Below are 14,045 nucleotides of genomic sequence, written 5' to 3' on the forward strand. Positions count from 1 at the left end.
AAGAACTAAATTTAGGTCATCAAGACTAAATTTAAAAAAAAAATTTAAAAGACTAAATAAAGGCCAGTCATCATTTCATTGTTATGGCAGTTCAATCATAAGTCAGGGCTTATAGGAGTACCTCACTTATCAAAATAAATATATTTTTGAAAGCTGAAAAAGTTTGGAAATTTTCACAATTCAAGTCACATTTCAAATGCATTGGTTCAGTCGCTAAGTCATGTCTGACTCTTCTGTGACCCCATAAACTGTAGCCCTGCAGGCTCCTATGTCCAGGGGATTTCCCACGCAAGAATACTGGAGTGGGTTGCCATTTCCTCCTCCAGGGGATCTTTCCAACACAGGGACTGAACCCGCATCTCCTGCACTGGCAGACAGATTATTTACCACTTAACCACCTGGGAAGCCCCCTTCAAATGCATTAGGAGTTTACTAATTAAAGGTATCCTGAAATGAATCCTTTCATACTGCAAAATCAAACAAAATAAACAAAAACTACTTGTTTTTTGATTAACCACCAATAAAAACAATACCTAAATTTATTAAGTGCTTAATTCTGTGGACTAGTTTCTGTGCTCTTGTTTTACCTCTGTACTCTTTGTAGAGACCTTGTTAATGCCCACACCCTATCCTCTTGACTCATCTGTGGGTTCTCTTGACACTGCTATGGACTGTCATACTGATGCTGACAGCGTCCCATTTTAAGGACCCCAGTTTTTCCTCCACTTCCTCCCTAAGCTTCATGGGATCACCTTGAAAATACACTTCCTGCCCCCTAAATCCTTAAACTCAGCATCTGCTTTTGAAGAAAACCCTAATTAAGACCGTTGGTAATAGAAATGGTACTAAAAAAACAGACCCTCAGAATGGGATTCTAGGATAGTATCACTTACTGGTCAGCTGGCCTCAGGGATCCAATTTCTACTGATATATGAGTGGTGATAACCCATATGATGTCACAGCAGCAGAATGACTAAAATTCTTACCTGGGGTGGACTGAAATGTAGAAGAGGAGGAAGGAGAACGTACAAGCTTACACAACAGCTCTAATACTTGAAAGATATGTGGGCAATCATAACTGCAATATTCTGGAGTTAGTATTTGTTAACTGTTCTAAAAAGCTCTAAAGAATGGGACCAGCAGGCTTGGGTAGAAAACCTATCAAAATGCAGGGCAAGCTGTAAAAAACAGAATGCTATGAAAATCAGCATTTAAAGTAAACCTTATCTCTTGCGCCCAGAGAGCAGACTGTACTGAAAATTAGGTCTAAGATTTGACTGAGTAGCTGAGCTACAAAGAAGACTAAACATACAGCCTTAGCAGGCCTTCCTTGCTCTGATAAGAAGACAGTAAGACAGTGAAACATGGGATGGTGATATTGGGTTCGTTAAGAACATTAAACACTCATATTCTGCCAAAGCCTCTGGGCTGAAAGGATCCACTCCATTCCCTTTCATAAAGGAAAGCAGCCTCTAACTGCTTGGAGATTTGCAAAGGCAGTACTTGAGGAAGATATCCTCCTCAAGATCTGCCCTGCCTCCCCTTATCACCTCTAGACCAACAAGTATGGTCAGATCTTACTCATAATCACTCTAATTGTGAAATACAATCTCTACTATGGGAAGTATTCATCGAAAAAGCTTCTGACTCTCACATGTGTTATTAAGAATTGAGCACACATATAGAAGTGTATGTTGAGGGTGATAAGCTGAGGCAGGGGGCAGAATACCAGAGAGAAAAAAGTGTATTTACACAGAGGCACTCTCCTGTGACTCAGACTACAGCTTCTAGCAAGAAAACCTTAATGAGGTTCCAAAACAGTGATGGGATGTCAATGTGAGCTAGAGGATTCCAGAATAGAAGGCACCAGAGGTAGCATTTAACCATTAGAAGCAAGATTAATGCATTTGGCATAAAAGACAGTAAGGTCAGAGCAGCAACCAGAGAACCTTGACCTGCAAGGCCATTTTTCTTTGTTGAGGCAAAAGAGATGCGTCGTATGTTCATTTGCTAGGGCCTCCAGAACAAAGTTCCACAAACTGAGTGACATAAACAACAGATATGTATTCTGGAGGCAAGAGTCCAAGATTGAGGTGTCAGTAAGGCCAGTTTCTTCTGCAGGCTGTGACCATCTGTCTTCAAATGGTTTGCTGGCAATCTTTAGCACCCATTGGCTGACAGAAGCATCACTCTAATTTCTGTCTTCATCTTCATGTGGCATTCTTTTGTATGTGTTTTCCATGTCCAAATTTCTCCTTTTTATAAGAACCAACCATGTTGGATTAGAGGCCTAATCTATTTCAATATGGCCTCATCTTAACTAATTATGTCTTCTATGACCTTACTTTCAAATATGGTCCCATTCTGAAGTACTAGGGTTTAGTACTTCAACATATGAATTTTTAAGGGACACAATTCAACCCACAGTAAGTAGAAAATAACACTATTGCTTGACTTTTATGGCCAAAAAAAATGGAGGACTTAAGAGCAGAAGATTTATGTGCAGTTTCCAGATCTGAGCCAGTTCAGAGACCTAAAGCCCATCAATGTAAGGGGAGAATGAGTCCTCTTGAGCAAAAAAAAGTCAATGCTTCTCCAATCATTCTCTAAAGGGATGTGCTTCCATCTACCAGAGTAGCTCAACAATGGTTACAGAGTAATATTCATCCATCCAGGGACTGTTGGATATAGTTTCTAAGCTAACATTGACACCAGGGTACCCAAAATACTTATATGGCCACCCAGTTAGAGTGGAAGCATATACAGTCCAGATAATAAATGGAGTCCAGGTCCAAGTCCATCTCACAGTTGGTCCAATGGGTCTACAGACCCACCATCTGGTTATATATCTGGTCCTTGAATACATAATTGAGATGTATTATGCAGCCAAAACCCAAACATTGGTTCCTTGACCTGTGAAATAAGATCCATTATGATAGAAAGGGACAAAGGAAGCCCCTGATATCACTTCCCCCTTACCCTCTTTCAGGTAGTAAATCAGAAGGAACAATGTAGCCATGTGCCACAAAAAAAAAAAAAAAATTGTGCAACTCTCAAAGAGTGGCTCCTGCAGAAAACATACAGCTCACAGATGGATCCATTTGATATGTTGGTACAAGATAAAAATCCGTTATTACACTATAGCCCATGCAGGAATGAACTACTTCAGCGTTACTTAAAATGTGGTCCAAAGATGAAAGCAAGCTCACAAACTGTTTTTTATCATTCCACAACAAGATACATATACACAAGTATAAACAGTGAGAGTACAAGTACACAGTTGAAAACATTTATATCAACTTTACATTATTGCAAAAACCAAGTGTGTGATTTTATATTTTACAAAATGATCAATCATGATGACTCAAAACAAAACAAAACAAAAAGTCAGGGTCAGTCTGAGTATCACTATTCTAAAGGACAGGAGTGAAAGAAAATTCCACCATCAGGCAGAGGTTCATCATCTTTGTATGAGAGAGAAGTGGTTTGAGGTAAGGATATATATGAATTATTGGTCAATGGCTAATAGCTCTGCTAACTGATCAGGAGCCTGGAAGGAGCAATAATGGAGGATCAGACACAAAGAGGTCTGTAAAAGAAGCATGCAGATGGCCGTATAGGAGGGGAGTAGACACAAAGTGTAAATGAGCATCTAGGTGGAAAAGATGATCCACCTCATGAATGTCAGACAGCCTCTGTCCTTAACCACGTTGATGCTTACAGAGCAAACATGGTGGCTGGGATGGAAGTTATGTGCATGGGCACAAAAGTGTGAACTCTTTTTCACCAAGGACGATCTAGATATTTTACAAATATCAACTGCCTGTGTTAGGCACCAAAGACACATACATGTAAACCACAGCCCCTGAGAAGGCAATGTCTGTGCTGAGTGCTAAAGTATGAATCGAATTGAGTTGTGAGAAGAAAAGCAACAACTTGCCAGGAAGAAGAAATGGCACACACAAAGCCATTTGGAGAAACAGACAGAGTATAAGTCTGAATCCATGGAGAATGCCAAGATAAAGGTAAAGCTGAGATCATTAAATGTTTTGGACACCTTTTAGGCTTTTATAATGAAGGTGATTGATAATTATTAAAGGATTTTAAATAGGAGAGGGTTTAGAGAAAAAGAAAGGATATATTCAAAAGGGATTTTTGAAAGGAAGTCAAAATTTGGTAAAACTAAGGAAGAGGAGGCTGGTGGGCTACAGTCCATGGGGTCGCAGAGTCAGACACAACTGAGCGACTTAACCCACAGCACAAGGAAGAAAGACATCTAGGACAACCCAGGTTCTTTCCTAATCCCTACATCTCCTTTAAAGAAACTTCTTTGAATACCTATTTTATTTCTACCTTAGTGGACTTTTGTTTTTGTACTTTAATCACATCTCTCTCCTCCTACTGATAAACTCTTTATGGGCAGACACTATGACTTATTCCCATTACATGGTCAGCAGAGCCAGAGCTTAGGTTTAGAAAGTGAGGCACTCACTTTTGGGTTTATGCTATGGCAAAGCTGAATCTAGGCTTCCCGGTGGCTCAGCAGTAAAGAATCCCACCTGTAATGCAGGAGACATGGAGACAAGAGTTTGATCCCTGGGTCGGGAAGATCCCCTGGAGAAGGAAATGGCAAGCCACTCCAGTATTCTTGCCTGGAAAATCCCATGGACAGAGGAGCCTGGCTGGGCTACAGTCCATAGGGTCACAACAGAGTTGGACATGACTGAGTCACTTAACGGTAACAACAACATATCTGAATCCCTTCTTTATTTAAAAGTTTGATATTTCACTCATTGTGGATTTTTTGCATACATTGATTTTTTAAAACACTGCATTAAAATAGTATTTATCATGATTACTGAGGGTTTTTTCGCATCCTGTTAAATTTTCTACCCAAGGCAAGTACCTCACTTACCTCACCCTAGTTTACCTGCCCTGATTCTCAGCATCTAATAACACAAGCAGGTACTTAAATGCATGATGAATGGGGGAAAAACAAACTAATGGCATAAACAACAAGATGGATGGTGGTGCACCATTAACAGAGTCAGTGAATACAGAAGGAACAACAGAGTCTGGAAAAGATGATGAGTTTATAATGCATGTCAAAAGCACTGCATAGTGTATTATCTTATAGATCATTTATTATTCAGCACTGGCAGCATTTATAATAGGAAATATTAAAGACTGACAGTACTCAAGGAATTGTCCTCAGGATATTTCCCCATTATCTTTTTAAAATATATTAATATTTGAGTTATTGAAGCAATATCTAATCTCTTAGCTCAGTTTATGAGTTAACATTACTTAGGACAGCAATATGAACTGCTCATTATACAAATGTATAATTAAAACTTACAGACTTTGACATTACACTACCAATACTCTGGGACTGCAAAAGAGTTGGACACAACTGAGCGACTAAACAACAACCAACATCCTATCAGCAAGGCCTAACCTGACCTCTATGAAACAGCATCTTCATTACTTTATTTCTTTATCCTACCTCACTTGTCTTCATAACATTTATCATCACCTAATAGAGTAATCTGTTATCTACTTTTCTTTCCCCTTTAAAAAGATGAGCTCCATGAGAACATTGGGATATGTCTCTTTTGTTGTATCCTCAACATCTAAAATAGATATCTTTGAAGGTCATGACAAAGGATGGGAGAGTGGTTGAAGGAAGGCTTACACTGGCACAGAAATAAGACAAAGCAAATAAATAAAACACTGTGTGGATGGAAAAGTGGAATTAGGAGCTCAAAAGAATGGGAAAGAAATCCCTAGAAAAAATGAAACTGCAAACCAGAACAATAAGCAAGTTTCATCAGCCCATTAAGAGGTAGGTCAATGGCCTAACTTCCAGAGTAAGGACACAGTTAACTGAAAGGAATCTGCCCACTGATAAAACCAAACCAGATGCCTTCTTTCACTCCACCAGGCCAAAGAGATGACCTGCAAGCCTGTGTTTTAAGGTTTTCAGACCTGGATTTGAAACACACAAGTCTTATCAACCCTAGCAGCAAACTCAAAGCAGAGTTAGATGTCAGTACAAAAAAGAAATACTCATTTGCAAAGAAAAAGGCATTTGCCCTTTGGTCAAAACTAAAGAAGTTCCAGCACCTCTTTTTAAATGTAAAGAAAAATGGTGGAATTTGGCATCAGCAACTGCTTACAGACCCAGTCAGCATCCACAGACATGTGGCAACACAACATGCTGATGAGATTTTCCAGACCACTTGCTTTAAAGCACCTGGCTGTGACACTGAGCACCTCCAAGAGCCTTGAGTCTGCAGACAAAAGGAACCCTTTCAAAGAGGACCTTACCTGTAACCACGAAATGTCTGCTTGGCTCCCTGATATAGGCTGCTTTAGCCCTGATGAGCTGATGAATGACCTGGGACAATGATGAAGGGAAACTTGCTACTTTATTACTGCTACTGTGACCTGAAGGGTCCTGACTGGGTCTGTGCCTGGCACACAGCTCTGTGTCAGCACCCACACCTCACAGGCAAGCCCAGAACAGGCTTCACTAGACTGCATCCTCTTTCTCAGGGAGCCTGGAAGTGACTGAGAATGCTCATCATGGAACTCTGGAGAGCACTACTAGTTTGTTTTGCTATGGAAGGAATGAATAGGACAGTTGGTGGAAGCAGATTAGCCACCAGACTCTACATAGAAGTGATGCTTTACTGCCCACTGTTTAAGGATTACATGTGTAAGGACGATTTTAAGACCAGCAAAGGAAGAGTTTGCTGTTTTCCAGAATTGTGTGTTGGTGAGTTTGAAGAAATTGTGCCCATAGGATCAATCCCAATAAGACCTCCTACAAGAAGCCTGGAACCCATTTATCCCTAGGTGAACTTCACAAAGTAGAAAAGTTTCTGTCTCAGGCAAATCAAGAAGAAAGTGATACTATCCTATTGGACTGCAGAAACTCCTATGAAAGCAAAATAGGATAATTCTAGGGCTGCTTAGCCCCAGACATCAGGAAATTCAGTTACTTCCCTGGCTAAGTTGATGAAAATCTAGAACTTTTCAAAAAGAAGAGGGTGCTGATGTATCACACTGTGGCATCTGTTGTGAGTGGGGTTCAGTCAACGTCAAAGCCAAGGGAGTGTGCAACGAGTGTTCCAGCTCAAGGGTGGTCCACAAGTATCTGGAGGAGTTACCTGATGGCTTTTACATAGGGAAGCTGGTTGCTTTCAATGAGCATCAGGTCTTATCCTTCAACAGTGACTTAGTGTCAGAATGTTCCTACTATGGGGTCCCCTGGGACCAGTATAAACTCTGTTTCATTCCCCAGTACTGTCAGCTTGCCTTGACCTCCCCTCCCTGCCAAGAACAATTCACAGCCTGTTGTGTCACATGTCTAAACAAAGGAAGCAGATAGTCTGCAAGCCCAGCCCAGAGCAGCTTTAAAGAAGATTGCAAGTACACAGCCCAATGGCCACATGTACCCAGGGAGCTCTCACAGCAGGAGTCACTCCCCAGGAGCCCTGGGCCGAGGCTGGCTACTGATGAGGGTGGGCCATTCTCATGTGAGCAGTCCCATCTGCATTTCCCCACACAGCTAGGTTTGGGGTTACATGTTTTGCAGAGTGTTAGGGCTATACCTAACAGAGAAACAGGGACCTGTAACAGAAACACAGAACTTCAGTGATCCCAGAGCCACTACAGCCAACTGGTCACCATGTCGGCCACCTGTCCTTCACAAGAGGAGGGAAGAGAAATTTGGGGGCTGATCTCTTACTGGAGACATTCTGACTCAGAAGATGCAAGAGCACAGAAAAAGGCGAGCTATGTGGGATCCCAAAGTTGCTGAGGGAAAGAGCCTTGGGCCTGGTGAGCTGACCTGCTCCTTCTGTGCCATGCAACAGGGCTGGCAGTAGTCATTTTAGGTATCCACAAACCTGTCTGTCCCATGGAAAAAGTGTGAAAGCTGCACAGCCCTGTAAGTGGACCCCTCTGAACCAGGCCCCTTAGGTCAGTCTGCCATCCAGCCCTCCCCTCCTCTCTTCTCTGCTAGCCTGAGAGTACTAGACCAGATAAGGATCTGTAAACTATGGCATTTGGCCCACCTCCTTCTATAAATAAAGTTTTACTGGAATAGCCACACTCATTCATTTACATATGACCTATGGCAGAATCAAGCATCTACAAGAGAGACATGACCTGCAAAGCCTACAGTATTCACAGGTATACCGCAGAGATATATATTCAATTCCAAACTACCACAGTGAAATGAGTTACACGAATTATTTCATTTCTCAGTGTATATAAAAGTTATGCTTACACTATGCTACAGTCTATTAAGTGTGCAACAGCATTATGTCTGAAAAGCCAATGTACATAACCTAATTAAAAATTTTTATTGCAAAAGAAAAGGTAAATTGTTTCATATAAATTGATTTTACTCATTGAATACAATAAAACAGAAATTTTTCTGTGAAAACCTAATACAAAGTTAATAACATAATTCTCACCTAACAGGCACCCTTTTCTCCCAATGGTAAAGCTGACTTTAATTTTTCAGGAACTAAAATATTCCCTAGTCACATCTAAAATTCAAAGAAATTCTCAGCTTCTTCTTTAACTCAGTAGATGTATTTTTTAATATCTATATATTTATTTATTTGGCTCCACCAGTTCCTAACCGTGGCATGTGGGATTGTCAATTTTTGTTGCAGGATGCAAAATCTTTTTTAGTTGCGGCATGTAGGATCTTCGAAGAAAATTTAGTTGCAGCATAGGACCTTGAAAGAAAAGCTATGATCAACCTAGACAGCATATTAAAAAGCAGAGATATTACTTTGCTGACAAAGGTCCATCTAATCAAAGCTATGGTTTTGCCAGCACTCATGTATGGATGTGAGATCTAGACTGTAAAGAGAGCTAAGTGCTGAAGAACTGATGCTTTTGAACTGTGGTGTTGGAGAAGACTCTTGAGAGTCCCTTGGACTGCAAGGAGATCAATCAGTCAATCCTGAAGGAAATCAGTCCAGAATATTCATTGGAAGGACTGATGCTGAAGATGAAACGCCAATACTTTGGCCACCTCATGCAAAGAACTGACTCCTTAGAAAAGCCCCTGAGGCTGGGAAAGATTGAAGGCAGGAGGAGAAGGGGATGACAGAGGATGAGACGGTTGGATGGCATTACCGACTCGATGGACATGAGTTTGAGCAAGCTCCGGGAGTTGGTGATGGACAAGGAAGCCTGGCGTGTTACAGTCCATGGGGTCACAAAGAGTTGGACACAACTGAGCAACTGAACTGAACTAAACTGAATGCAGTATCTTAAGTTGAAGCAAGCAAACTGTTAGTTGTGGCTTACTGGGATCTAGTTCTCAGATCAAGGACTGAACTCTGCCCCCTGCATTGGCAGCATGAAGTCTTAGCCACTGGACCACCAGGGAAGTTCCTCAATAGATGTATTCTCTTTTTTTTTGAAGATTTATATCCCATATCTACATGGATGGCTTTTAAGCAGGTATTCAGGCCAGTAGACTCCAGTTTCATTTATCATAAGATTGGTTGTTTATTTACTCCATTTCACATCCCAAATATCTTCCCATGTTATAGGATGATAAAGTGTTACTATGTTTTGGCTATAATAAAAATGAAAAACATTCAGAAGAACAAGTCTTTCCAATTTATATATCTAATGCTTATCAGTATAATTTAAACTTGCTCTATATTAGAACTATTTAGTACAAAACACAACCCAGCCCATATTCTACCATGTAGCACCTTGTGATGTTTCACTGTATGTGTCAACTTCACTGTGCATGGGGTGCCCAGAGATTTGGTCAAACATTATTCTGGGTGTTTCTATGAGGATGCTTTTGAATGACATTAACATGTAAATCAGTAGACTGAGTAAAGCAGATTGCCCTCCTTAATGTGGGTAGGCATCATCCACATTACTTGAAGGCCTAAATAAAACAAAAGGGTTGGCCTTCCCGCAGGTAAGACAGACTGTCTCCTCCTTGGCTGCCTTCAAACAGGAACATCAGTTTTTTTCTGCTTTTGACTCAAGCAGAAACACTGACTCTTCCTGGGTCAAGCCTGCTGATCTTCACACTGGAACTACACCATCAGCTCTCCTGAGTCCTCAGCTTGTCGACTCACCTTACATATTTTGGGACTTAGCCTCCCTAATCATGTGAGCGAATTCTTTATATTTACTATACATATATGTGGGCTTTCCTGGTGGCTCAGCAGTAAAAAAATCCACCTGCAATGCAGGAGATGCAGGTTTGATCCCTGGGTGGGGAATAGTCCCTGGAGAGGGAAATGGCAACCCACTCCAGCATTCTTGCCTGGGAAATCCCATGCACAGAGGAGGGTCCATGGAGTCACAAGAGTTAAATACGATTTTGCAACTAAACCACCACCGTGTGTGTTTGTGTGTGTGTGTGTGTGTATCATGCTACTGATTTTGTTACTATGGAGAACCCTAATATGTAATTCAAATGATCTCCTATTGACTCTTGCTAAAGCATCTCTCCTAAACAGCTATACATGCTCCAAACCTTTCTCTTTCTTCCCCATCTCAAAAGATATTGCGATTATCATCCCCTTTCCTCATTTCCCCCAACCCCCATCCCACAACCTACTGGAAATATTCCTACCCCATCTCTAATTATGTAGTTAGACTATGAACTGGCATCTTCTTGAAAATCCTTTCTACCCTCTAGGCCACTGTTGCTTGGCCAATGGGAAGGGAGGGACATCTGATCCAAGCTGAGACAATAAAAAGCTACACATACAAATGAGATTTTTTTTTCAATTTAGAAACTAAAAGAGAGTTGACTAAAGTCCCTTTCTACCAGCAGCCATGCGCATAATCAGGCCTAAGGAACAAAGTAAACACACAGAGGCAAAAGCTAGAGCTGAAAAAAGGGCCCTGCTGATGATACCCAACTCCCTTGTCCCATTCATTCCTTAAGCTTAGCCTCACCTTGCCTCTCTCAAGCTCAGTCACATTAGTAAATAAATTCTCTTTTTGGCCTAAGCTGATCTGAATTAGGTTTCAGTTGGTAGGAGCCAGAAAAATGAAAAGAAAGTGAAGTTGCTCAGTCGTGTCCAACTCTTTGCAACCGCATGGACTACAGCCTACCAGATTTCTCTGTCCATGGGATTTTCCAGGCAACAATACCAGAATGGGTTGCTATTTCCTCCTCCAGGGGATCTTCCAGACCCAGGGATCAAACCTGGGTCTCCTGAATTGCAGGCAGACACTTTACCCTCTGAGCCACCCCTATTGTGTGCAAATCATTATGGAAATTTACATGATTGAACAAACTAACTTCAAGTGGTTTCTATAATCACTAAATTGATAAACTTCCATAAATTGATATTATTCAAAATATTACATGTGTTCAATATTTGCCCTAAAAACATCACTAACACTGAGGCTACTTAAAATGCAAAGGTTACCTAGGAATAATCTCTCTTTGCTAATGTTTATAAGGGACTTTTTAAATTAGAAAGCACAACTAAAAACCATAATGAGCTCCATGTTATCTGATGAACACTATAAGGTCCCATTAAAAATGTTATATTAAAAAATACAATACAGTAATAAAAAATTCTATAAAGTGTTATGATCAGTGAAACTTTCAGGAAAACCATAATATTTATAAAATGGGGTCATCAATAAATATCTTTTTGGTATTTATAACTTATAAAACAAAGTTTTAAGTTTAGTATTTTCTTAAACTCAGTTGGAGGAAGGCTGAAATTTATTATTTTCTTACAAATTACGGAATCCCTATTATAGAGAGCACATTTATTATGGACCATTAATACACAAATCATATGGAAAATAAACTAGTCCCCCAATTTTTTTAAAATAAAATCAATGTTATCCTATTACATAGGAAACGATGGCTTTCATAACTAAAATTCAGATATAAACACATAATCTTCCATACTCAGTCTCTATTCACTAATTTCTGAATTTGCTAATAATGGTTTTAATAGCTGGTTTATCTAATCTCATTGTCTGTATGTATTTTCCTGAATGATGCACAACTGTGAATAAAGACAGCATGAGAAAGAAGGAAAAACACATATGAACTTTAAAAACAAACTTGATAAGAATTTAGTCATGAGAGGTTTTTAATCCCATCAGGATCATAGTTACAGATAACTTTTCTTTTTCACTCATTTTAATTTCACCAATTAGGAAAGGGAATCAGATACTCTGAGTTAAGAGAAGAAAAGGAAGCATGGAAGGAGTTAACACTTTTAATGAGGTAATTAAGACAACTAGATGTTAAGAAGTAAATAAGTTAGTAAAAGCCTTAACAAAATATAAGGTTCCAGAATCATGTGTATCAATTAGAAAAGTTAAGTTTTTTCATGTTTTAACTTTTTAGAAATGCAGAAAATATTATTAGCTTCACTTGCCCAATAGTATCATAAGAACCGATAATAAAGTTCAGTTCAAAGAACTACATTTTCACAAATTCTTATATAAACTGAAAACCCTTGATTCTAATGCAGTGTTCCCAATTCCATCCCCCATAAGACCTCACAGAATAACCACTCTGTCAAGACAGTAGCAGAATTACCAGAGAAGGTAGAAAGGGTGTACGTGCTAATAATAATATCCTATTCAGAAATACTTACCCATTTGATTCCTCTAATCCAACAAATATTTTTTTTTATTTGGCTGTGCTGGGTCTTACTTGCAGCATGTGAGATCTAGTTCCCTAACCAGCTATGGAACCCAAGCCCTCTGCATTCAGAGCATGGAGTTTTAGCCACAGAACCACCAGGGAAGTCCCCAATAAACATGTTTTAAAGTTACAAGTCTCTGGCATTTTGGCACCCTAACAGTGAAATGTTAAGAAAGGTTTTGAGTCCATTTTAAGGAAAGCATTTTAACCAAAGAGTCAGTCAAAATGAAATTTAAGTTAATATAAGTAACATAAATGAAAGGTTTGATGGGAAAGATTAGAATCAGTAGGTCTTAAATACTAAGGTATATCAGAAGATTAAAATAACAAGGAAAAAGACATGGATTCTTCATACATCCCACAATGAAGAAGAGAGGATAAATTGAGAGGCTAAATACTATGCTAGTTTTGTAAAGATAGGAAGGAGGTCATATATACAAATATATTTGTCTATGTGAGAAATAGATTTAAGGGACTAGATCTGATAGACAGAGTGCCTGATGAACTATGGATGGAGGTTTGTGACACTGTACAGGAGACAGGGATAACACCATCCCCAAGAAAAAGAAATGCAAAAAAGCAAAATGGCTGTCTGAGAAGGCCTTACAAATAGCTGTGAAAAGAAGAGAAGACAAAAGCAAAGGAGAAAAGGAAAGATATACCCATTTGAATGCAGAGTTCCAAAGAACAGCAAGGAGAGATAAGAAAGCCTTCCTCGCCGATCAGTGCAAAGAAATAGAGGAAAACAATAGAAAAGGAAAGACTAAAGATCTCTTCAAGAAAACTACAGATACCAAGGGAACATTTCATGCAAGGATGGGCACAATAAAGGACAGAAATGGTATGGACCTAACAGAAGCAGAAGATATTAAGAAGAGGTGGCAAGAATACACAGGAGAACTGTACAAAAAAGATTTTCATGACCCAGATAATCATGATGGTCTGACCACTCATCTACAGCCAGACATCCTGATATGTGAAGTCAAGTGGGCCTTACAAAGCATCACTATGAACAAAGCTAGTGGAGGTGATGGAATTCCTGTTGAGCTATTTCAAATCCTCAAAGATGATGCTGTGAAAGTGCTGCACTTGATATGCCAGCAAACCTGGAAAACTCAGCAGTGGCCACAGGACTGGAATAGGTCAGTTTTCATCCCAATCCCAAAGAAAGGCAATGCCAAAGAATGCTCAAACTACTGCACAATTGCACTCATCTCACATGGTAGTAAAGTAATGCTTAAAATTCTCCAAGCCAGGCTTCAGCAATACATGAACCATGAACTTCCAGATGTTCAAGCTGGATTTAGAAAAGGCAGAGGAACCAGAGATCAAACTGCCAATATCCATCGGA

General features: G+C 39.8%; 1 protein-coding gene and 1 pseudogene across 5 annotated transcripts in view; one reads left to right on the forward strand and one right to left on the reverse strand.

Annotated features, from left to right (window-relative positions):
• Nucleotides 1–14,045, reverse strand: part of ANKS1B (ankyrin repeat and sterile alpha motif domain containing 1B) — a 1,049,816-nt gene that overhangs the window by 990,843 nt on the left and 44,928 nt on the right. The gene's annotated exons all lie outside the window — the stretch shown is intronic.
• Nucleotides 5,923–7,748, forward strand: LOC145544581 (thiosulfate sulfurtransferase/rhodanese-like domain-containing protein 2; annotated as a pseudogene).

Source organism: Giraffa tippelskirchi, chromosome 4, assembly GCF_054371585.1.
Source record: "Giraffa tippelskirchi isolate mGirTip1 chromosome 4, T2T-mGirTip1v1.2.pri, whole genome shotgun sequence".
Classification (NCBI taxonomy): domain Eukaryota; kingdom Metazoa; phylum Chordata; class Mammalia; order Artiodactyla; family Giraffidae; genus Giraffa; species Giraffa tippelskirchi.